The sequence below is a fragment of the Sminthopsis crassicaudata genome, chromosome 3, assembly GCF_048593235.1.
Source record: "Sminthopsis crassicaudata isolate SCR6 chromosome 3, ASM4859323v1, whole genome shotgun sequence".
Classification (NCBI taxonomy): Eukaryota; Metazoa; Chordata; class Mammalia; order Dasyuromorphia; family Dasyuridae; genus Sminthopsis; species Sminthopsis crassicaudata.
Window position 1 is genome coordinate 178,801,292 of NC_133619.1, and position 27,210 is coordinate 178,828,501.

The 27,210-nt window shown below is 34.2% G+C and overlaps 1 long non-coding RNA gene across 1 annotated transcript; it reads right to left on the bottom strand.

Moving 5' to 3' along the window:
• Window positions 1-1,898: 1,898 nt before the first annotated feature.
• Window positions 1,899-26,549, bottom strand: LOC141559411 (uncharacterized). Its single transcript, XR_012487392.1, has 3 exons — window positions 26,328-26,549; window positions 23,151-23,225; window positions 1,899-2,127 (listed from the first exon to the last, which is right to left on the bottom strand). It is a non-coding gene; the product is annotated as an uncharacterized LOC141559411 (long non-coding RNA).
• Between the last annotated feature and the right edge of the window lie 661 nt (window positions 26,550-27,210).

Sequence of the window (27,210 nt, forward strand, 5' to 3'; positions counted from 1 at the left end):
CAACCATCCAGAAGTGATAGTGCCGCTTGTGTTCCTCAGTGTGGGGACCATTCGGTTGGGGGTGGGAGGGAAGGGGGGAGGGAAATAACAGCAAAAAAACCCAAAAAACTGGTAAATTGTTAAGGGACAGGTCAATTCCCCGAGAGCCTCCCCAGCTATGGATCATAGCATCTGAAGGAGTTGCAGAGCAACTTTTACTGACACAGGTATTGGGGACTGGGAAGGAGATAAGTTGGAGGCAAAGGGAAGAGGAGGGAGGTGAGACAATGCAACAGCCTCTCAGTCAGAGAACAGCAACTGTCTCAATCTCCTTGTTTCATCCCTTCACGAGAGGCGATCCATTCTGGGTTGGATCTTCAACAGCCACTGTTGGATGGCTCCCATGTATTCCAACAGAAAGTCACTTCTTAGTAAGGGACACCCAAAATAGTTTCAAATAAACATGTGGTTTTCTTTTCAGTTAAGCTCTGAAATTATTCACTTCCAGTTAGGAGATTGAATTAATGGATGAGCTTCTGCCTTCTTTCTCCTGGCGTGGAATCCCAAAGTTAAGGTTTTTTATTTCTATCAGACTTCCCTGCTTCAGTTTGTGTGGAATAGAGAGATAAGGTGTGTGTGTGTGTGTGTGTGTGTGTGTGTGTGTGTGTGTGTGTGTGTGTGTGTTTGTGTGTGTGTGTGTGTGTTTAAGATTTGGGATGGAAATTGTTAAGTTGCGCAATTATTGCCCTTATGGATGTATGGGAACTTTAAATGTGGGATGATTATTTGATGCTTTAACTTCGAAATCCCTTATTCTGTTGGAATTGCTCTGGCAGACTGTTCTCTGATTGCCTGTTTTTAGGAAATCTCCAAGATATAGACATCTGTCTTGGGACTGGCACTCTCCAGCCCTGTAACCTCAGTTTCTTACTTGGTATGTCAGCATTTTCAGAAGACCCTGCCGTTTTGGGATGAAGCCTCTAAAGTTCGGGTTTGCCTGCCTTCGCGGTCTAAACTGCGCATATTCTGCTCAGAAATCCTTTCTGGATCCTGGAAGCAGTTCTTGTTCTATCAGAGGGGACAGGTGGAGCTACTCCAACCCCCACTCTTTCTCTCCTTTGGAATCCCTGACAGACTTGGGGTGCCTCTCCTAGCATGGGCTGTCTTGAGCACTGCTACTCCCTATATAAGCAGAAACTGAGTTAAGTGCACAAATGACTACAGACCACCCAACACAGTGAACCGTCCGTGTCAAACTGGATTCTCTGGCTGAGATGAGGGCCTTTGTACTGCTGATAACTTTGGGGATGTCAGGAAGAGGGTTGCCCTTGACATAAGTTCTTACATTTTCTAGTTTTATTTTTGATTTATTTGCTTCACATCGGGTTGGTCAAAATGATAGTGCTGAGACCTCCCAGGTATCCAGGGGGAGGTAATTCAATAATTCAAATATTCAGAAGCAGAGTGTGTAATGTGCCTCAGTTTCCCTAGATTGTCATCTTTGTATCTTTATGTCTGCCAAATGCCAATCTGTTCTGGGATAACTGTTTCCAAGACAGTCAGTGGAAGCAATTTTTATGGTATGGACTTTGTGGCAACAGGATAACCTCGCTGATTGCGAAATGTCTACCCTATATAATTACATTAGTAACCGGAATAGTTCAACAGTCCCTATCAAAATATTGCACACAGAAGATGCTATTAAAATGATGATTCTTCAGAGAAAAGGCTGGAATGTATTAGAGGAGTATGGTCTCGATGGTGAACTTGATAAACGATGTATAGATACGTCAACTGATTTTGAACAGTGTGTAAGTTCATAGAAATATGATAGATGAAATCATTTATATATTACAGAGGGAAACTGTGGAATAGAGAGCTAGGGTGAAGAACTTACATGAATGTATGAATTATTTTTCTGTATTTTATTTTCATTATTTCTGTGTTTCCCCTATGACCCGTATAATATGTATAGGCTCATATTTACTTGAGCCTTGGGCAGCTATAACCACATTTACTTAACCTGAGCTGATGACATTGATCAGTTTTGGACACTTAGCGATATTTAGTCTTGGGAAGCCTGAAGGCCGGCTTTTCTGTTTCCTAGGATTTCTTGGATGATTGTGGTGATTCTGGATTCAGGTGATTCTGGGGAAATGGAAACCTTCCATTACAATCTCTCCCATAGCAACAACTAATTAAATGCCTCCCCCTGCCCTTCTCGATGCTCTCTTCCTTGATGTGGCTGTGTATCTTTACTGCTTCTTTAGCCCTCCTACCATAAGCTTTCCTTTCCCTTATGTTGTGACAGAAGGGCTCATCCTCTGGAGGTTTTAATAAACAATCTTTGTGTTCCCTACTGAGTGATCTCTGAGCAGCCCTTTGGGGTAAGTGTCTTCTACCTTCCTCACAAGTTGATGCCTTGTAGTCTGTTGGAAAACCCCACCCCACCCTACCCCACCACACCAGGCAGCAGCGGCCTCGTTCGAGGCAAGGCTGGTCTGGTCTCCCTCACATTCTTAAGACTAGGAGAGCATTTGCTATTCTGCACTGACAGGAATTCCTGCAATAGGAGGTTTCTGTATTATTGAAGTGAAAAGTCTAGATAGAACCTCCCCCAGCAAAAAAATTGCCATGATAAAAGTTTAGACATATAAAGCATAGGTCAGGAGGGTCCCTAATGATTGTTGATACTCTTATCTAGGCATGATTTGATTGTGCCTAATGAAGGAATCCCACAGAGTGAAGAAAACTGAGATTTATAAGCCTTACAAACTACCGTTTCATCCTTTGTTTAGACAAATCAGGACAGGGCACTGATGAAAGTCTAGGATTCCAGACCATTTTAGTAAGGAAAAAACGTTTCTGACCTAAATATGCACCAAGGAGCAGCTACATTTCATCTCAAGAGAAATCTTTCTTGAGAATGACTTAAAGGAAATCTCATTCGTTTGATGTTGGCTCATTTAAAGCAGCATCTATTTCTAGACAGAAGCTATTCCCCAAGTATCCAGATCCCATTGTCCTGCATAATTTTTACAGTTAATCCCAAGGAATTGGTCATATTAAATATGTCACATTTGCAGTTGTAATGGGCCTTGTGTCATTTTCTCTTCATATCATATCTTTAGGAGTTAGTCAATTTAACTTGAAAAAGAATATCTCACAATTATTTATAGGCATTGTGCTATTGAGCATTATGCTGAAACAAAGGATCCCAAGTTGAATCAACAATTTGTAAAACATTCAGCAATCACTCACTTCCATACAAAAGCACAAATGGTCCCCAGAGCTTAGAACTTTCTTCCTCTTCACTTTCCCTTTATAAGATACTCTACAATACACTTCAGGTCTCTCTCCAGTAGAAGTCCTTTTCTAATTATCAGCACTACCACTACTATTTAATATCTGTCTCTATTACTTTGAAAATATTTTGGTTATTAAAGGGGGGTTTAGGGGGCTTTTTAAGGAGCAGGGATAACATGGCAGAGCAGAAACAGCCACCAAATCAAACTCTCCCAATATAACCCCCAAACAACTTTAAATGAATGTCTCAAATCAAATTGTGGACTACCAGAGCCAACTAAAGTTTGGAGTGAGACGTTTTTCCAGCCTAAGACAACTTAGGAGGGTGGCAGAAAAGGTCTGTGTCACAGAGTGGGGATGAGCCCAGAGTGCAAAGGCATCAGCGGTGGGTCTTAGAAGGGGCTGCAATAGCAACCAACATCAATGACAGCAGCAATTCTCAGCTCAGTGATGGTATGCTAATGTAGAAAACTGGTCAGAAAAAGATTACAAGGGATTCTTTGCTAGTACTGGGTACAATTGGTACCAATTGGAAACTTAATTGCCCATAAGTACTTTTGAGTCCCAGTTCCAAGAAGGAAAAAAGCACTTATGGTTGGTCACTAGCTGGAGCCTGATCTCATTTCCAAGACAAAGGAGTATTACAGCTTGTTCTTGCAAGACATCAAAGGCTCTTTAGATCAGGATAGAAATGACCATATTTCTCCCCAATAACACCATCTTGGAAACACCAACAAGTTTAGAGCCCAGAAACAGTTCTGAAAAGAACAGCACCAAAAAAAAAAAAAATTTGGGGAATATGCTCACTCCAAGATGAGCATAGTCAAACTATCACATAGAGTTCAAAGTAAATAAATAAACTCTACAAATTAACAAGCAACAAAAAACAATTTGGCCATAAAAAGCTACTATAATGGTAAAGTGTAAAGTTCAGTCTAGCTTTCTGGAGGTCCTCCGGACAGGCCTTGTCTTTAGGTGGAGAAGTAATGAAAGTAGAAGAGACACCAGGAGGATGATCAAAGATGGAATGTCTCTTTTCCAGTCATTCTCAGCCCTTATATACCTTAGTACAATTACATCATTACAGCATACTGAATATGTCTGAACTAGAAAACTATTACCTCACCATACTAAGTACTAAGTATATACGTGAACTAGAGAGCAATCATCTCATCAATTCCACTGAGTTAACACTTTGTTTCAAGTATACTTCTCCAGAGTTCTGGCCCTCTACAGTAAAAAGCACCAAGATATTAATGTGAAAACAGATACAAGCCAGCCTCCAAAAATGTTTTAAGATGAAAAAATTAAAGCTATCTACAACCATATAAAAATGCTCTAATTCGCTATTGATTAGAGAAATACAAATTAAAAGAACTCTTAGGTAGAAAGTCACAGATTGGCTAAAATGACAGAAGAGATAATGATAAATGTTGGTAGGGGTGTGGGAAAACTGAGACATTATTGCATGGTTCATGGAATTGTGAACCCACCATTCTGGAGAACAATTTGGAACTATATTCAAAGGACTTTAAAACTGTTCATATCAAGAAAAAAAAATCTTCATATCCTTTGATCCATCACTGTCTCTACTAGGTCTGTATCCCAAGAAAGTCATGAAAAATGGTAATGTTTGTAGCAGCCTTTTTATAGTGGAAAGAACCTGGAAACTGAGAGGATGCCCATCAGCTGGGGAAAAGTTGAATAATAGTTGAATATGGCATATGAAAGTAATGGAATATTATTGTTTTATAAAAAATGATGAGCAAGCTGATTTTAGAAAGGCCTAGAAAGATTTACACGAACTAATGCTGAGCAAAACAAGCAGCAAGATTGTGCAATTATCAAGTAGGACAAACAAGGTTCTTTTCAGCTACTCAGTGATTCAAGGCAATTCCAATAAACTTTAAATAAAAAATTCCATATGCATCCAGAGAGAGAACTCTGGAGACCAACACATACTATGTTCACTTTTTAAATTCTTTTTCTTCTGTTTTATTTTTACCTTGTGGTTTTTCCCCTTTTGTTCTTAATTTTTTGGCACTAAGACATATAAACAAAAATTTAATGTGAATGTATAAGCAGGAAAAAAAATAAAACTATATGAAAGACAAACCCCAAAACAACATCAAAAGAACCAAAAAGAGATGATAATGTGAAATATGTCATTGGAAAAAAACAACTAACCTGAAAAACAGGTTAAGAAAAGATAATTTGAGAATTATTGGACTACCTGAAAGCCATGATCAAAAAAAAAATCTAAACATCAATATTTCAGGAAATTCTGATATTTTAGATCAAAAGGGTAACTGAAAAAAAATCCATTTATCACCCTCTGAAAGAGATTCCCAAAAGGAAACTCTCAGGAATATTATACATTTTGTTAAAAGATACCATAGATCATATTTTTTAAAAAATACAGCAAGTTACTTTTAAAAAGGCCTCATATCTCAAACGTAGAAAGAACTGAATCAAGTTTATAAAAATCAGAGCTATTATCCAAAAAGGCAGTTTTCAGAAGAAAAAAAAAAGTTACTTATAGTCATATGAAGAAGGCTCTAAATCACTATTGATTAGAGAAATTCAAATTAAAATAACTGTTATCACTTCACACCTATCAAAAATGAGAAATGCTTAAAAAGATGAAATAAAATGGCTACATTTTGTGTCATATAATTTGATGGAGTATCATTGCACTATCACAAATGAAAAGGCAAATAGTTTCAGAAAAAACATGGGAATATCTATATGGAACTGATGCAAAGTGAAATGAGCAGATCAATTACAGTAACAGCAATAATGTAAGACTTCACTGCTCTGATCAATACAATGTCACAAGATAATTCCAAAAGAATCATGATGGGAAAAAATTGCTATCTCCCTCCAGTAGTGCAATGATCAACTCTGTGTGCAAATTAAAGTATAATTTTCTTCATTCTTATTGCTTTTTTGAGATAAGACTACTGTGGAAAAGTTTTGCATGTATAACTGACATCAGTTTGCTTTCCTTTTCAGTGTGTTTGTGGGGGAGAGTAGGGGAGGGAAGAAGAACTCAAAAAAATTTTTTTAAAAAACATTACAAATAAATGAATAATATTTTCTTTCAAATTAACAGAAATCTATTTTCTCTTCCTCCCAATAGAAAAACAAATATGTAACAAATATGCATAATTAAGCAGACTCCCTCATTGTGTCCAAATAGTATGTTTCATCTATATCCTGAATGTATCCCCTCTCTGTCAGGAAGTAAATAATGTGTTTTATCACCCGTCTTTTGTTGATCATGACATTGGTCATAGTTCTTTCTGATTTCAAAGCGATTTGTCTTTATACTGTTATTACTGTATTAATTGTTCCCCAATGCTTTTCATTTCATTCTTCAACAGTTAATGTTGTTCAGTCATTTCAGTCCTATCTGAATTAAAGTATTTTTGGGGTTTTTTTTTTGTTTTTTGTTTTGCAAAGATACAGGAATTTTTCATCTTTTTCTCCAGCTCATTTTACATATGAGGAAACTGAAACAAACAGGATTAAATGAATTAACCAGGGTGACCCAGCTAGTAAGTTTTGAGACCAGATTTGAACTTAGATCCTCCTGACTTCAGTCGCAATGCCACCTAGTTGCCCATACATTTAACTAAAGTCTTTAAATTATCTTTTAAAAAAATATTGATATTGTAGTATAAATTGTTCTCTTGGTTGTGCTCATTTTAGTCTGCATCAGTTCCTAAAGTTTCTCATTTCTCTTGAAAATAATCTATTTTCTCATTTCTTACAATATAATAGTATTGTATCACATTTTTATGCTTCAGTTTCTTCAAGTTTTCCATGGTTTATGGTCATCCCCTTAGTTTCCAGGTTAAATTGCCATCAGCAAAAGAACTACAATAAATATGTTTGAACATATAAGACCTTTTTGTCTTTTTTAAAATCTTTGGGCATTGGCCTATAAGTAGTCTATCTGGGTCAAAGAACATACACAGTTTAGTGACCTTGTTGTTGTATAATTGTTGCATAACCTTGTATAATTTCAAATTATTTTGCAGAATTGTTATACCCATGCCAGAACTAATTAGCAGTAATTTTATCTTCTTATTATGTCACATCCCCTCCAACACATATCATTGTCTTTGTTTTTGTCATCTTTGCCAATTTGCGAATGAAAGCCTCAGAACTGATCAGAAATGTTCATTTCTGTTGTTATTAGTGATTTGGAAGAGAAGGTTGATTTTTATTTTTTTGGAGGGAAGTTGGAATTTTTTATAGATAGTATGGTTTTCTCTTGAAACCATCCTCTTATGCCATTTACCAATTATGCCAACTGAGGAGTAGCTCTAATTCCTATAAGTTTTGGTCAATTCCTTATACACCTTGGCAAAGAAACTTTCTGTGTAAATTTTTTCCTGTTTATTGTTTCCCTTTTTAATCTTAGCTTTATTGGAATTGTATAAAAAAAACTTAATTTTATGTAATAATAATTTTTCTTACATTATTCACTCTATTTCTTGTTTGGTTATAATCTTTCCTTTTACTCACATATTTGGTTATAAACTTTCCTTTTACTCACATATACAATTGGTAACTGTTTTTATTAAAATTGTTTATTTTCATAATAATTTTCAACATTCACTTTTATGAAACCTTGTATTCCAATTTTTTTTCTTTCCCTTCTCCCCACCCCCTCTTCTAATCCAATATGTTAAACATGTACAATTCTTCTATACATATTTCCACAATTATCATGGTGCATAAGGAAAATCAGATTTTACTACTTTGAAACCTTGGGCAAGTCACCACCTTTCTGGGCCTTTGTTTTCTCACCTGTAAAATGGTCGCTTGGGCAGATTATCTCTGAGGTTCTTTCTAACTTTAAATCTGTAATCCTATAGTCTTCTGTAGTACAGATAAGAGACCTTACAAAAGAAATATTATGATTCTTTGGTCTTCATTCAATCTGTCAGAGTACCAGAAACATACTCACCAGTCTAGTAATATTTTTCCCATGATTCATAATGAAATAAATCCTTACTTCATTCTACTATCCCGATAATGGTCAACATACATACCTTCACTAAATCTTTCAATTACCTCTCATCATTCTGATAATACAATCCAATGCAATAAACATATATTAAGTGCCTACTATGGGCCCAGCACTGAGCTAAACAAAAGGGCCATAATTAATTAAAAGAAAAATATTCCCAGCCTTCAAGGAGCTCACAAGCAATTAATGATGGGGGGCTGGGGGTAGAGAGAGACAACATACCTAAAGGATGTGAGAATGGGGGGAAACAGGAGCTATCTAGAGGAGCATCTTGATCTGTGTAGTTGAAACCAGACAAAGCAGCAGACGCAGAGTGGAGAGAGCTGAGCAATCACATTTCAGCCTTCTATAAAGCAAGACATTGGGAAGAATTTGGTCTCAGTCAGAGTAGAGAGGCGGCTGAGGGAGATGGTGTTAATCAAGGTTTGAGTTTGCTGTGTGGTGAGAAGATTAGAGGTGGTGAGCATAACCTGAGAGGGGATGCATACGTGGATGTAGAGAAGCAGCATAAGTCTTAGATATCACTCTACTACTACTCTCTCCAAAATTGCCAATTATGTGTTACATTTGGGATTAAGTGACCTCTTCCAATCATACTGATTACTGTACTGATTACTGTATTCTTTGTTCTTAACCTGGAGCTCATTTCATTTCAAGTCCCCTTTATTTTCCCTTCTCAAACTTCCCTAGTATTTTCACGTGCAACACAATTCTTCAATACCTCATTCACATATGCCATCTGTTGTTAATTCTTGTTATCTCCATTTTCACAATATCTATCACCTATCTCCCCTTAATCCATTCACATAACTATCACTCTGGTCCATACATTCATCACATATTACTTAGACTATTTCAACAGACTTTTAACTGATCTTCCTCCCTCAAAACTCTCCTCTCCAATCCATCATTCATTCAACTGTTAAGTAATTTTCCTAGTGTTACTCCTCTCCACCTACACTAAATAAACTTTACTGATTCCCTATGGCCTCCAGAATTTTGTTAAGGTCCTTCTTTGCTACGTAAGGCTTTTTAAAATATGACTTCTACTTTCCAGTCTTTTTAAGTTTGTCATTGTTCTACGGTTACCACAATCCACTGATGCTGGCCTATTTATTATTCCTTTCTTACCAAACTCTATCTTCCACCTCAGTAACTTTACCTGGAATTCTATCCTTCTTTACTTCTGCCTTTTTATTTCCCAGATTATCCATTATGCTACCTAGTTGCCTCCTCTGAGACAACTCCCCATTTATTCTGGATGTATCTTGTTTTGTACTTACCTATTTATTTACACAATCTCCCCATTAGAATATAAATTTCTTGCAGGAAGGGACTGTTTTACCGTCCTTTGCATTCCCAGCGTTTAGTACACCATCTGGCACATAGTAAGCACTCAATAAAAGGCTTTTGGATTGATCAAATAATTGGTTGATATTTTCTCTCATGTATTTTCATTCTTCGCCTCTATACTGGCTCCTTTTCATATGCTTAAAAGCATGTCTCCCAATTTCACAAAAGACTTCCCTTGGTCCTTTTATTCCACCTAGCAACTGTTCTACTTCCTTCTTCCCCCTCACTGCTAAAGTGCTTGAAAAAATACATCTGGGACGTGGCTCTTTCCAACAATGAGATAATTCAGGCCAGTTCCAATGATCTTGTGATGATGAAAGCCATCTATACCCAGAGAGAGAACTGTGGGAACTGAGGGTGGATCACACTATAGCATTTTCACTCTTTTTGTTGTGGTTTGCTTGAGTTTTATTTTCTTTCTCAATTTTTTTTAACTTTTTGATCTGATTTTTCTTGTGCAGCAAGATAATTGTATAAATATATATGCCTATATGGGATTTAACATATATTTTACCATGTTTAATGTATATTTGGATTACATGTGGGAGGAAGAAGGGGGGGAATTGGAACATAAGGTTTTTCAAGGGTCAATGTTGAAAAATTATCCTTGCATATGTTTTGAAAGTAAAAAAAAAACTTCAATAAAATGTAATTAATAAAAAAGAAGAAAGAAAAAAAATCATGCAGAAGTTATCTAACAACTGCTTTCTAAAGTTATTAATAACTTCCTGGTAACTAATTTTTTTTCAGTCCTCATTCTCCTAGACCCCTCTAAGATTTTTGATAGATGAATAGTATTTCTCTTTTTAAATCTTATTTATTTCATTAAAAGCTTCCAAACTCATATTTAAAAATTTTAACAACCATGCTATTATTTTTTAAAAATATTTTCCTTTTCTTTGATCACTTTGGGATACAGATCTATATAGTAGTATTGCTGGGTCAAAGAGTATATATGATAATGCTCTTGGGCATAATTCCAAATTATTTTTTTGAAGGGTTGAACTAGTTCAAAGCTCCACAACCACTATTCCTAATTATGTTTTCCATCTCCATCTTTAACTTTGGAATTATTGATATTCCCTAATTCCCCATTAATGACTTTTTTAGCTTCCTTTGCTGATTCTTGTCTTCTTTGCCAACCATTAAGATAGGTTCTCCCCAAAGGCAGATTAGTGAGGCAGACTGTTTAACAACTAGCAACTTTGAAAAACAAAAGAAAAAAAAAAAAAGAAAAAGAAAGAAAAAGGGACAGTTAGGTGGCGCAGTGGATAGAGTACCAGCCCAGAAGTAAAAAAGACCTGAGTTCCAATTTGGCCTCCTATACTTAACTTAATCCTAGCTATGTGACCCTGGGCACGTCACTTAACCCCAATTGCATCAGAAAAAAAAAGAGACAAATTTTAACATTTAATCTGTTATAATACAATACTTTCTTCAGTACTTTTTAAAATCTAGACAATCAGAAAAACAACAAATTATGTTCTTATTTATAGTGCTTGCTGTTTCTGAGGTATAAATGCTCACCACTATCAAAAACAGTTTTGAGCTTCTTCCAACATATCTCTAGCTCTCTCTAATATTCTATTTTAAGACAATCTCAATGATTTTCAATCTCTACTTTGATACAAATGACCAAAGTCTTCCTGAATCCAAATCTACAGCCATGGAAAAGTCCTTTACCTCATGTTTATCATCTGTGAAATGGGAGCTAATAGCTGGAATACCTTAGTTCAAAAATTGTTATGAGGATCAAATGGAATTTATAGGCTTTGCAGGCCTTAAAACACTATGCAAACTTTAGCTTTCACTCTGCATCCTTTCTGATCTCCAGCCCTTTAGTTCCAAGTACCCAAAGAAAATCTCTAGTTGTTCCACCTCTAGTCTGACATTTTCAAAAACCGACCTTATCATAAATCATTAGATTACAAATTGTTAGTTAGGAGATTCCGATTCTAACCTCTTTGTTTTAAAAATGAGGAAACTGAGATCAAGAAAGTATTAAGTGACTTGCTCAAAATATCAGTGGTAGTAAACAGCAGATCTAGGATTTAAACCCACATCCAGCATGAACATTGGAGTCATGGTGATATACAGGCTCTTCGAGAAAATATATGTAGGCACAGTGAGGTGGCACAGAAGATGGAACATGAGCCCAGGAGTCAGAGGAACCCAAATTCAAATATGACTTCAATCACTTACTTAAGGGTGTGTGACATTTGGTAAGTCATTTTACCCTAATTACTTAAGAAAAAAAAAAAGAGTATATTTTGAAGGAAAAGTCAAAAAGTCAGGAAAAGAGATGAGATATATTCTTCCTGTTATAAAATGAGATGACATTTATTACATTGAGATCCATCACAGCCATTAACCCATTATTATTGATTACTGTTAGGATGCTTACAAGGTGCTAATGGATATAATTATCTAATTTAGCATAGTACTTAACAATTCTCTAGTTCAGTAATATATTTACTAGAATTCCATGAGATTCACACCTTTAAGAGAGCATATGTTCAAGGACCTCCCACAAGCCCAGGGAGTACCCACAAGCCCATTCTCGGAGGCGGAATCTGATACATTCCCACATCTACCTTCATGCTGGCTGGAGACATTGGAGAAGATGAGAGGCTGGAGGCTGGAGGACTAACTTTTAGATTTGTAGACATTCGAACAAGAGCACTCAGGAGTCAAGAAGAGAGATAGGCCTCTACTAAAGCTAACCGGGCCCCAGGAAAAGATTCAGGATTTTGAAGGACACAATATAGGATCTGGACTTTAACTTTATATATTATATATTTAAGATATATATTTATATATATTATTATATGTATTAACATATTTATTATTAATTATTAATATATTTATCAATATATTTGATATTTATTATTATATTTATTATAATTATATTTATTTTATATAATATATTATTATTTTTATTATATTATATTTATTATAATGATTTATTAATATATTTAATATTATTAATTATTAATATATTTATTATATATTATATTATATATTTAAAATAATACAATATTTCCCCTAAACTTGGTCTTCTTTTTCACTCTAATATTTCTGGATCCTATGACTTTTTTCTATTCTCTCATATTTGAAACTTTGTCATTATATTTGATTTTTCTTTCACCTCACATATCCAAATGGTTTCCGAGTTATTTCCATTTTTATAATGTCTTTCATATATACATATATATACATATAAATATATACACACACATATATATATATATATATGTATATATATATATATATATATACAGTTATTCATTTTACTGAAGAGGAAATTTATGCCTAGAGATGTGGTATGATTTGCCTAAAACTAGGAAATGTCAGGCCCAGAACTTTAAGGCTACTATTTGAGACTGGTTCAAGACTTCTGTACAATGCAAAATGCTGTGAATATAAATCCTCCTCCAATTTGATAAATAAAACAACCTAAAATCATATTTTTATAGAAAACAATAAAGGAGAATGAAATTACTGGCAGATGATCTTACTTATTATTCTTCTGTGCAACTGTTAAATATTTTTAGCTAATAATCAGTATCATTTGAATACAGGCATAGAATAAAAATTGATACTAAATGCTCTCAGTCTAGAAATACCTAAGAAAATTTTTAAAGTTAATATTGCTCCCCTATGTATTTTTCATAGCAAATATCAACAACTAAAAAGTATTATTCAATCTGGAAGAAAGAACTGTTTGCAGTTAAGACTGAATTCGGCACTTAGTGGGCTTCCAGCATCTAGCTAGAATACAAAATTCTGCAACGTTTCCAATAAAAGAGAAAATTAAGCCAGAGACTAATAAAGAAGGAGCTATTCATCTACTAGTTCCATTTTTCCACTATATGTGGTAAGGTAATGAAATTCCTAGGCAGACTTAGAAAACAGAATACCACTCCCCAAGTTCCCTACCATCACCACCAGCCAATCATGCAAACCTTATTGTGGTTAGAGAATTTCTCCAAGTCACACAACTTTTCCCAGATTCCATTGAATTTGTCTGACAACAGGCACAGGACCATATATACACCCCAGGCTCATCTATCTATCATCTGAGCAAGAGAACTCTTCCTTCCACCTAGACAGAGAATAGCAGTGGAATTTGGAATAGCACATCTGACATCAAAGATGTAGCCAAAAGAACAGGACAGAGTATATTTCCCTTCTAGGCTTGATAAAACAATATTGTGCTTAGTTATGCCATGATTGCCCAAAGGAATAGTAGAAGTTCTTCAGCTCAAAGCAATTTAGCAAAGCCTAAAAAATAGAGCCAAGCACAAAGTAATAACATGTTGTTGGAATTTACATAGTACTTAAAAAAAAAAAAAAAGTTTTATTGACACTCACATTGGCCTAAATTTTGTCCTGTATCCCTACCTTCCTCCCTTGCAAAGAGACATTCCATAAAATCACAAATAATCTTTAAAATAAAAAGAAAATGAAGAAAAGAAAAACAATCAACAAAAAATAATCAATATAGCAAAAAAATTCGAAACTAGGTCCTCTGAATCCAAAGTCAATGCTCTTTCCCCAGCAATTTGCTTTTCAAAATTAAGGAATTTTCTGCTTTGTACATGACATGGACCTTAGACTTTTACTTTTAAAATTGCCTTTGGAATTGATCATAGTTCTGATTTCAATCTCATTTCCCTTTGAGAAAGTACGTGGGCTCTTTTTTATAATGATGTTGCCCAGTTTGCATGCTGATCTACCCTTTAGAAAACCAGACTTTCCAGCTTCAATCCTTTCCTTGCCTTTATTCCCTCTACCCTTTACTGTCCTAACTTACCCCAGGCCTGTCAACATCTTAAAGCAGGGAAGCCTAGGAATTTATAAACTTGTACACTGAAACAATGAGCCACAATTTAGGGCAATTCTTAATCCTAGCTTTCCCAACAATGAGAAAGGAATGGGAAAGGGATTAGGATGATACAGAATAAGAGAATGGAAGGGAAGAAGGAGGGGGAAGGTCTGCTTAAATTAAAGGCAAATTGCCTACTTATTAACATTTTTTAAAAAGAGGATTCATCTTATTAAATGATATATTGCAATATATACTATTCCAGTGTCCTGAAAGATGAAACCATAGAATTTTAGTATCTTTGATTAGAAAGGAATTTTTGTGATTTTCTCCAAAACTCTTATTTTATAAATGAGGCAAATGAGATAAAAAAAAACCAAGTGATGTAGCTCAGATCTTAGAACCAAGTGTTAGCATCTTTGGAAAAGAACTTAAGGATTCTGAACTTTAATTTAGTTTTTCTTCCCATTATTTCTTTTACTGATATGCAGAGATAGCCAGATTGCCAGTTTCCATACATAATATTTATATCTCCATTTTCATACCTTTTCATAGATTATCTATCCTTCATACCTAGAATATACTCCCTTTTCTCTTCTACCTCTCAGAATTCTTAATTCCCATCAATATTTAGATTGTGTCATTTTCTAAATGAGTCCTTTCCTAATCCCCTTAAATTATCCCTCCCAAACTAAAATACTTATTTTATTATATTTCATATATACTTAAAGATGTTCACATTAGACCGTAAGCTTTCTGAGGGAAAGAATTGTTTCATTTATCCTCACTACCTAGTGCAGTATCTAGCACAGAGTAGGTGCTTAATAAATGCTTGTTGACTAAAAGACAACACTTAGGTCAAAGTGTCATAATTAGTGGGGAAAATATTATTTCTGAGCCTTTCAAAATTTGCTGCCAAAAAAAGATCATTTCCCCATTCCTCTCCATTTTTATATATTCACGGGACCTGAAACAAGCTTGATCTTTCTTTCATGTTGAAGAATATGAGTAGGGCTGACATTTCACCAGCCACACAAAAGAATTTCAAGTTCAAGTCCCGTCATAATATGTCAATCCGAATCAGAAACTAGAACTGAAAAGTGATTTTTCATTGTTTATATTTTCTCCAGGAAATTCCATGGAACTATACTCATTTGCCTCTAAAATTCAGGAAAATGGAGTCTGTTGCTTGTCAGGTCCTCCTGACTCCAGAGTGCTAACTATGCTAACTAGTTGCTTCATAAAAAAAAAAAAAAAAAATTTACCATTAATTTTTAAATGGCTTTTTATTAGCAAAATATATGCAAGGATAGTTTTCAACATTCTTGCAAAACCTTGTGTTCCAAATTTTTCTCCCTTCCTCCCTACCCCACCCCTAGACAGCAAGCAATCCAATATATGATTAACATTAATTTCTTTAAAAATTTGAGTCTCAGATTCTCTCCTTCCTTTCCTTGCCTCCACACTTCTTAAGAAAACAAATCTTTTAATATAGTTATCCTTATGAAGTCAGGAAAAATCAATTTCCATGTTAGTCATGTTGCAAAAAGAAACACAAACCAGAAAAATATATGCCTTGATTTGCAGTTTTAAACTCCCTCTGTTCTTTCATGGGAGGTAGATAGCATTTTTTTTACCAAAAGTTTTTCAGAATTGTCTTGGATCGTTGTATTGCTCAGAAAAAACTAAGTCATTTACAGTTGATCATTGCATATCATTGTTGTTTCTGTGTATCATATTCTACTAGTTCTGCTACTTTATTCCACATCAGTTTATGTAAGTCTTCCTAGGTTTTTTGAAACCATTCTGTTTGTCATTTTTTGGAGCACAATAGTATGCCATCACAATTGTATGGCACAAATTGTTGTCATTCCCTAATTGATGAGCATCCTTCTGATTTATAATCTTTGCCACATAATTTTTTTGTATATGTAGGTCCTTTTCTTTTTTCTTTGATCTCTCTGTGATACCCACCTAAGACCCATCTTAATTTATTAAAAAATACATTTAAGTGATTACATTCAAGATACTGTGCAAGATGATGTGGAGAAATAATAATCTTGGATTTATATAAGCCTTAGGGTTACAAAAATTTTCTCATGTATCCTGTGACACTCCTAAAATTTCACAAATATGAAAAAAGTGTTTGGCAAACATTCTGACCACTTAAGATGGAGGCACCCACGTGGAAGAATCACTGTTGCAAAGAATTTAAGTTGTAAAAGCAAATAATGAATGGTGATATAACCCAGTACCTTTTAGTTATTTTACAGTAATGGACTCAGAATTGACCTTGAGTTCAGTGACTATATCATAGAAAAATAAATGAAGAAGCAAGACAGACAAAGAAGAATTCCTTTTGCAAAATCCTATTAAAATCAGCTTTTTGAATGTTGGGAGCCAGACTCGGACCTATATTTTTGTTAGCATTTTATCCTGCTTGGGAAGTGCCCTTGATTGATAATAGATCTATGCTTTATTAATGTAGAGAGCTGTGTAAATCATTGGAAAATTAAATTAATTTTAATGGTCACATAGTCTGTATGAATCAGAGGGATGTTCTGTATCCAATTCTTTGCTTTTATGAACCTTTTAAACTTTTAAAGATTATTGAAGACTCCCTCTCCCAAACACCTTTTGTTGGTATGGATTATAGTGATTCATATTGACCATATTTGAAATTAAATCATCTTAATAGTATTATAAAATTCAAAGACCCCCCCCGAAAGGGTCTTGGGGTTTTTGGAGCATACTTTCAGAACCATTACAATACACTTCTGCCTCTCAAAAATAAAATTTTAAAAATTATATCCTAGAAATTCTAGGATACTCTGGATGGTTATGGCATTAAGCAGAACAGTCAGTCTTTAACAATAAATGCAGGAGTTTTCAGTAGCTTTTAAAAAGAAGAGGACAAAGGAAAATGAAGTATCACAATCATAGGAAAAGGTCTAATAAATTAGTCCAACTTCTCAAGAATCATGGACATCTCTTTAAATAATTCTTTTAAAACTGGGATAAAGGCAATTTTTTTTTCCTTTTCAGAGTTTCAACTCTAAAAAGCTTTCTCCTAGAACAATACATTTGAGATGCCAAAAATTCAGTCTGAGCATGTAATTGCAAAGCATTGAGGTTACATATTTAGAATTATAGTTAACTTGAACTGTCTTTCATACCTGCTCTGACATCTTTACAACTGCTTTTGAAATTATATTTCTAAAAAATATATGTCAAATTCAGTTTTCCTATAGACTTAGTAATTATAAAGGTTATAAGCCTGTTTAAAGACCTTAAAGCCATTTATTTTTAAATTTGTTGATTCTGTATTTTTTTATTGATGTACCTTGCCTAATCGTATCTTGCCTAAACATCATCCACATTTTTAAAAGTAAAAAAAAGGTCACAGACATTGTATTTAGGTCTAAATTTCTATATAGTTGTGATATCTAGTATATACTTATCTATGAATGTGCTTTATCCTACAGGAGAGGAAAGGCTATTGTACTAAAAATAATTGTATATACCAAGAAAGATGAATTAGAATATAAAAATGGGAGGATAAATATAATGGAGAGGAGAGAAACTGATCAGCAAATATATATATACACACACACAACAAATCAGTGATTCTTTTGACGATAAGAAACAGAGAGGACGTCCTACTTGGGATACTGAAGAGATAAAGTTCATTAGTATCTTTCTCTTGGTTTGGGTACAAAAGATGGAAAAAAAAATGGCATTTATGACAGGTTCTCCCAAGGGATTATAGTCTGTGATACTACTTCCCTACTACAAGCTGTGGTTCTGTAGTCATTGGTTCACATGGGCCCATTGTATATAGGTGCTGGGGAGGACATCTGTCCACCCATTTTTCTCCCACGAGGGAAAACATTTCTGGCACTCTTTGAATTCTTTTTCTCTTTCTCTCCTTTCCCCCAAATTTTCCATGAACCAATTCTAGTCACGTATACCAATGCTTAACTTCTAGAATTTACTTTACTTTACTTTGGGTTTTTTAAATCAAATATCCATTGCTGTACATTTGGGGACTCTTGAGTCTCTTTAAACAGAACTACATTCTTCAGCAATGCCAGAAATTTGCATTCTCTTGCAAAAATAAGGTGGGGATGAGCAGAACCAGAAGATCACTGTATACTTCAACAACGATACTGTATGAGGATGTATTCTGATGGAAGTGGAAATCTTCAACATAAAGAAGATCCAACTCACTTCCAGTTGATCAATGATGGACAGAGGTAGATACACCCAGAGAAGAAACACTGGGAGGGGAATGTAAATTGTTAGCACTAATATCTGTCTGCCCAGGTTGCATGTACCTTCGGATTCTAATGTTTATTGTGCAACAAGAAAATGATATTCACACACATGTATTGTACTTAGACTATATTGTAACACATGTAAAATGTATGGTATTGCCTGTCGTCGGGGGGAGGGAATAAGGGAGGGGGGGTAATTTGGAAAAATGAATACAAGGGATAATATTATAAAAAAAATATATATATATAATAAAAAAAATTTAAAAAAAAAATAAGGTGGGGAATGATTTGATTGGAAACAATAACCATACAGCATAAATATAACATTAACACTTTGTGGTTTAATAAGGGTGATTTTCCTGGCATGCCAGGCGACCAACCTAGAAAACCTTTGAAAATAAAGAAAACATGTTTATTACTATTACTTGACATAGCCATGGCACCATGAAAAACATTACTATAATAAGACAGACAGTTCAGTGACAAGATGCCTAAGTTACATGTAGGACATAAAGCATATGTATATTTTAGAAGTACATGCCTTTTTATTTTTTTGATTTATGCATAAATTGGATTTAAATGAAGCAGACCAAATGCACCAAGACATCATTATCACTCTTTCTTCTAAAGATACCACTGTAGTGAAGCAGGACAGAGTCAAAATACCTGGTGATAACTCAAGATGCAGTGGATGACTTTGGTGTCTTCAATGTCTCACCAAGCTCAACACTTAGCACAGTTTCTCGCATTTAGTAAGCATTTTAATAAACATTTCTTGGCAAAGGGAATAATCATAAACAGCAAAGCAATAAAGCTAAGCAAGACTGACAAAGCAAAATTAGTTGGCTATAGTAATATTATCAACAGATCTATAAAATTGACTAACATTAATTGTAGCATATATGCAAATACAAAAGAACAAAACAATTAGAAAATATTTATAATTCTATTATACACATAACACAGGTACATAAGTAAATGAACATAATAAAACAAAGGATACTGAAACATGCAGTAATTATCATGTGTAGCAAAAAACATTCAATTAGAACAAGATAAACATTTGGGCAATATCTAGTATTGTCTTCTAGATAAGCATGCAACTATTCTAAAAAATTTCAATTTCATTGATGTATTTCATATTTATGTTACAAATACTAGCAGATTATTCTTCATTCTTGCATCAAAGTAAAAGTTAAGTAAAATTGGAATACAGTGACTTCATCTAAAAGTTCATGCAACATTTCACTTCTGGAATACACCATATTTTTCCATTTTTTTTCTATTAAGAGAAACTGGGAACTCAAACTCTTGTAAAAATGAATGCTAAAAATTATCTTAATGTGTAGTTGGGAGAAAATGAAATACTATTAATTTTTTTTTTAAAAAAGAGACTAATTTGTAAAATCTAATCATGTAATTTTTAAGTATATTGTATAACATGGAGATCACAGTTTCATATATAATTTTTTGTGTTCTGCATATTTAGAAATAAAAGTAATATTTTTGATGCTTAGGTCCTATTTCTTTACACTAAAATAGTTTTCCATCACTTTCACATATATAAATTTGCTCAATCTTTCATCACTTGATAGATATCTTTCTGTTTTCAATTTTTACTCTCACAAAAACAGCTCCTATGAGCATTTTTGGTACAAAAAGTATCTTTTCCTGTTTTTTTTAAATCTCAAGTGTTATAGCTGGGGCAAATGGCATTCACTTTTTAGTAAGTATTTATATATAAAGCCAAACTGCTTTCTAGAATTGTTGTATCCATTTAAAGGTCTATCAATATTGTATAGATGTGCCTATTTTTTCATAACCCTTGTAACATTTAACATTTTCCTTTTCTCTCCCTTTTTTTGTTGCTCTGATGAATATGAGACAGACTCTCAGAATGACTTTAATTTCATTTCTCTATTTAATGGTGATTTGGAGCATTTTTTTCCATAGGCTACAAATTGCATTGGTTTCTTCACTTGAGAACTATTTGACCATATCTTTATGCCATATTTTATTTAGGGAATGGCTCTTCTTCTTACAAATGAGATGTTTATCGGAGAAATTGCTGCATAGATTCTCCAGTTAATGATTTTCCTTTTAATCTCATCTTTAGTTAGTCTAGTAACTAATTTTTTGGGTCTGTTTTCTAAATTACTTGCTCACTTCTCTGCTCCTATATTTATGATAGTAGATAATTTGGACTGATGATCAGTATCATTATGTATTTGCTTCTCTTCACCTAAACTTAAGATAGGGTCAGGTTGGCTATCAGTATTCTTGTGCTCTATGGATCGCAACTTTTCATTAGGAATCTCTACAGGGGCAATTCTAGGCAAGAAGTTGGTTTTAGGTTTAGCACAATTAAATGTGTTATACACAAATTCTCCATGGAAAACATTACTCATGTGTTGTTAGTTTTGTTCACTACCTGTTGAAATAAGTTTTCGTCATTTCTTGATTATTAGAATGTCCCACAAACTAAGAATGGGTTTTAGTGAGTAGCCTTGTTAGGATCTCCTGCATGCTCTAGGGTTATTTTATAAATGGAATATTGTCTAATCTCTCAACAGCTTTGTATGGGTTAACTTTCAATAGATTAGCTAATTTGTAAGTCTCTTAAATTTCAAGTTTTAAAACTCTTATCTCCTTATTGAAAGTTTTAACTATGCATTTTTGTATTATATTGTCAATTATTTCTATTCCAATTCTGTTGCTTTAACTCTCAAATTTTGAGACTGATCTTGTGACATCATCAATATCTCAAATATTAACTTGAGAGATAAAATTGCTTGCTATATTGCAAGCCAATGATTATATAATTAATATATAAGTATAAATACCAAACGACTACTCATACAATATCAAATCAGCAGGCATTAAGTCAAACTTATAAAAATTATTAATAGTTTCTGTGTTGACATAGCAAAAGTCTTGCATAAAACAAGTATTCAGAACTTGTTTATAAACACAAAGCACATTAAGAAAATTCAGCAAGACATATCATATAATAATGTTTCATATCAGTAGCAGATAGATGGAATACCAAATTTGCCTGTGAAAAAAACTTCACATCTCCACAAAATAAATAAAATAAAATTGGAAATAAAGTTTCCTGGCGTATTTGTGGGGAATGTAATTGCAACCATAAAATAAAATAAAATTGCCAATATTTTGGATTTTTTAAGCTATACGTGTACATTCATTATTTTAACATAATTCGATATGAGTCATGATGGGGAAAAAGGTCAGAACAAAAGAGAAAAAAGCATGAGAGAAAAAAAAAGAAGAAAAAAGTGAAAACAGTATGTTTCAGTCTCCACATTCAGTCTCCATAGTTCTCTCTACATGTAGATGGCATTTTCCATCCAAAGTTTTTTGAAATTGCATTGGCACACTGAATTGCTAAGAAGAGTTAAGTCTATGATAGTTAATCATCATATAATCTTGTTATTGCTGTGTATGTTTTCCTGATTTTGCTCATTTCACTCAGCATCAGTTCATGTAAATCTTCACAGATTTTTCTGTTTATCATTTCTTATTTCTTATAGAACAAAAAATATTATATTATAACTTATTTAGCTATTCCCTAAATAATGGGCATCCACTCATTTTCTAATTCTTTGCCACTACAAAAAAATAACTGCAACAAACATTTTTGCACATGTGGTTCCTTTTTCCTATTTTGTGATCTCTTTGAGATATAGATCCAATGGTGGCATTACTGAATGAAAGGATGTACACAGTTTGATAGCCCTTTGAGAACCAAATTGCTCTCCAGAATAGCTGGATCAGTTCACAACTCTATCAACAATGCATGAGAGTCCAGTTTTCTCATACCTCCTACAACATTTATTATTATCTTTTCTTGTCATTTTAGTCCATCTGAGAGGTATGAGGTACTACCTCAGAGTTGTTTTAATTCGTATTTCCCTAATCAATACTGAATTAGAGCATTTTTTTCTTATGGCTATAGATACCTTTAATTTTTTCATCTTAAAATTGTCTGATCATATCCTTTGATCATTTATCAGTTGGGGAATGACTTGTATTCTTATAAATTTGACTCAGTTCTCGATATATTTTAGAAATGAGATATTAATCAGAAACACTAGCTGTAAAAATTGTTTCCCAGTTTTTGCATCCCTTCTAACCTTAGCTGCATAGGTTTTGTTTGTGCAAACCCTGTTTAATTTAATGAAATCAAAATTATCTATGTTGTATTTCACAATGTTCCCTAATTCTTGTTTGGTCATAAATTTCTCCCTTCTCCAAAGATCTGACAGATAAACTATTCATTGTTTTCCTAATTTGTTTATAATATCACTCTTATATATAAATCATAAACCCATTTTGACCTTACCTTGACATAGCATGTGAGATGTTGGTCTATGCCTAGTTTCTGAGTGTTTCCAGCAATTATAATTCCAGTATATAACTAGAAAATGAAATAAAATTATCAATTAAAAAAACTAACAACTATACTCATTATAGGGAAAACACATTTTAAAAAATTCAAAATTTAGAATTAAAATGTACAAGTCCCTTCTCAAGCAAAATATCCAAAACAACATATATCAGGCTAAGAAGAAAAAGATTATGCCATCAGGGTTCTCAACTGTTCTGCTGAGAAAACAATTACTATTGTACTACCAAATAACCTGATCTTCTCAGAAAAATAAAAAAGATGTGATTTAAAAATTCAAAAAAAGAAGTGATCAGTTCAGATAAAAAAAAGCACTTTACGTGTGTTAATGCATTTGATTTTCACAACAATATTGAGGTAGATGATATTGTCTTTATTTTACAGATGAGGAAATCGAGGCTGGGAGAGATATTAAAGAGAGATCTTACTGATTCCAATTTCTTCACTGTCTGCACTGCACCACCACTAAAATCATAGAATTTCAGATCTAGGAGAGACCGTGGAAACATTTAGTTTAACTTCCTTAGTAAGTTTCCTCAGAACTAACACAACTTCCTCAAAAAAAAACCCTTTAAATTCTATAACCTTGAAGAAATTCTTCAAATATCTTTAAATTTTTAGATCCATGGTGAAAAAAAATAAAATTAGGACCAGAACTCAAAGAACAGTGAAGAAAAGAAATTCTATTTCACTAGAGTGATAATGCACCTAGGCTCTTGTATTTAGGGCAATCAGTGATTTTCTGATGGCAAGAAGTAGACTTCCTGCTTAGCTGCAGAAGAGATGAGCAGTCTTCCCTTTAGATGTCCCTGGAAATAAGAGGATAGGAGACTATCTCACACTATATTGAACCTGCACCACAGGGGTTACATCTCCTGCAATTGAATCTTCAGTTCTCCAAGTCTTTCTGGATGTTAGTGCTGGAGAGAAACCAAAGCAGGGATACCAACTGCATTCCACATGTCTCTATCTCTCAAGATATATTGTTCATCTGCTTCTTTTGAACACCATACCACTTTCCTCTTCTTAAAACAATTCTCCATCAATCATTCCCAATCCTACATACACACAGACTCTCAAATTTCCCTCAGACATCCACTATTGTGCATTTTGGAAATCTTAACCTTCTTAAATAGAAGCTATGTATGTAAACTCCTTAAGGTCAGAGTTGTCTCGCTTAGTGCCTGGCATATAATAGGAGCTTGATATATTTTTGCTAATTGATGGCTTAAAATTATGTGCCTGTATGCTACACAGTATAAAGCTGTCTAAAGTGTCCAAAAATCAAATAGGCAAACATAATCTCCAATCCCATACAACTATATTTAATATGAAATAATGTCATATGACATTATTTTAATTCCAGACACTTATACTAAAAAAAAAAAAAAAAAAATTTAAAGATATTTGAAGAATTTCTTCAAGGTTATAGAATTTAAAGGGTTTTTTTTGGAGGAAGTTGTGTTAGTTCTGAGGAAACTTACTAAGGAAGTTAAACTAAATGTTTCCACGGTCTCTCCTAGATCTGAAATTCTATGATTTTAGATCTTCAGGCTATTTGATAGCTTCTTGAGTAATGGTTCCAAGGACATTTGTTTTTCCCCTCATTGTAAATTTTTCTGTAGGAAGAACAGATGCCAAAGATCAAACTGATGATCTTTTCATGTTTCAAAGCAGAAAATCTTCCTGATTTATTGAGTTATTACCTTAACAATGAAACAAGCTACACTACACCCTTGATTTTATGCAAGGCATGATTGCCTTCAAAATACATTCACTAATTTTGTACAGCATTTTCCATCCTATAATCAGTGCTGAAAAATCTCAAAATCTGTTTTAATTTTTTATTTTACCTTTATTCCAGATTCACAAATTAAAAAATCTATCTCAACAACAAATTCTGTTCTCATAACAAAGGATTGTAAGCATTCAATATTTGTCTTTTTTTAATCAGATATTTTTAATGTTTTAAGGAAAAACGTTTGTTTGTTTTTTTAGGCTGGGGTTAAGTGACTCGCCCAGGGTCACACAGCTAGGAAGTATTAAGTGTCTGAGACCAAATCTGAACTCAGGGTCTTCCTGAATTCAAGGCTGGTGCTCTATCCACTGCGCCACCTAGCTGCCCGTAGGAAAAATGTTTTTGCAATAACTAATACATTTTCATCTCTCTCACCACAAATAAAAAAAAATTAAAAAGTAAAAACACAAGGAGACATGTAGAAAACCAGAGTTCAAATCCCACCTTACACATTGCTGTGACCTTGGATAAGTCCCTTAACCTCTGCCTCAGTTAACTCAACTATAAAATGGGGATAATAGTAACTACTTCCAAAGGTTCTTGTAAAAATCAAATAAAATGTATGCTTGCAAAGCTATTAGCACAATGCTTGACATATGATAAACTTTTTTTTAAAATAGTTTTTATTTATCAGAAATATGTATGGGTAATTTTACAGCATTGACAATTGCCAAACCTTTTGTTCCAATTTTTCCCTCCTTCCCTTCCCCCCCAGATGGCAGGTTGACTAATACATGTTCAATATGTTAAAGTATAAATTAAATACAATATATGTATACATGTCTAAACAGTTGTTTTTCTGTACAAAAAGAATCAGACTTTGAAATAGTGTACAATTAGCCTGTGAATGAAATAAAAAATGCAGGCAGACAAAAATAGAGGGATTGGGAATTCTATGTAGTGAGTGGTTCATAGTCATCTCCCAGAGTTCTTTTACTGGGTGTAGCTGGTTCAGTTCATTACTGCTCTATTGGAACTGATTTGGTTCATCTCATTGTTGAAGAGAGTCACGCCCATCAGAATTGATCATCATACAGTGTCATTGTTGAAGTGTATAACGATCTCTTGGTTCTGCTCATTTCACTCAGCATCACTTCATGTAAGTCTCTCCAGGCCTTTCTGAAATCAACCTGTTGGTTATTACAAAACAAAAATATTCATATGATAAACTTTTAATAAATGCTTATTCTTTTCTCTCTCTACTAACCTATGCCATTGAGTGTTGTCCTTCAAAAGTCATGTTACAGATAATATGTTTGAAGTTTCTTCAGGTAGTTTACCAAGCACAAAAGAAAGTCAGTAATTTATTTTCTTACCTTCCATATCACTTCCTTCTTTTATCTTTCTCTTTCTCTTAGTTATGCTCCTTCTCTCCCTCCTCTATGTGAATGTTTGGAGCAACAGAACTTCCAGGAAGAGATATCCTGGAGAATGGAGGAAATAGCTTTCACAAGTCTAGAAGCCAAGGGGAAGCAGAAGTGAATGTACTGTGGTCCTCAAACTTTTTGAATAGGGGCCAATTCACTGTCCCTCAGACTGTTGGGAGGACCAGACTATAAAAACAAAAGCTCCCACTCTGTCTCCGCCCTCAGCCCATTTGCCATAGCCCGCGCACCGCATAAACGTCCTCAACAGCTGCATCTGGCCCTCGTGCCATAGTATGAGAACCCTGGGCTTATTTCTGCCCGTTCCAACTACCGTAAGTGAGTGATTATAAGTGTCTGAGTTCTAACTGGGAGTGAACAGAAGTTGAATTGCTTGAGTTGCAAACATGAATTAGCAGAAGGTGGATTGACATTATTCAGGAACAGTCTGACATTCTCAAAGGTCCCTTGGCATAGCCCCTATCTGTGGACTTGAAATCTTCAGTATTTATACTATCGATAAAGGGTTAAGGGAACTCATATACACAGGTTTGAATGATTCCAGCAACTTTTCTTGAACATTTTCCAGCAACAGGGGGGTCACTACTCAAGAAGGCTCGAGACTCCACAAAAGAACTTGGAGAAATTCCTGCTGTGATTGTGCACCCACTGCCTCTTTTGCCAGAGCATCAGTTCTTATTTTGGCGGTTCGGAAGATGCAACAACACCACAAATATAAATCACGTTCTGGGTCCCTGACAAAGGTTTCCTTTATTGAAGGGGGGATTAGATTCCTTAGTGCCAGGCTCGGGTTTATCATTTTGATGCTTTGATG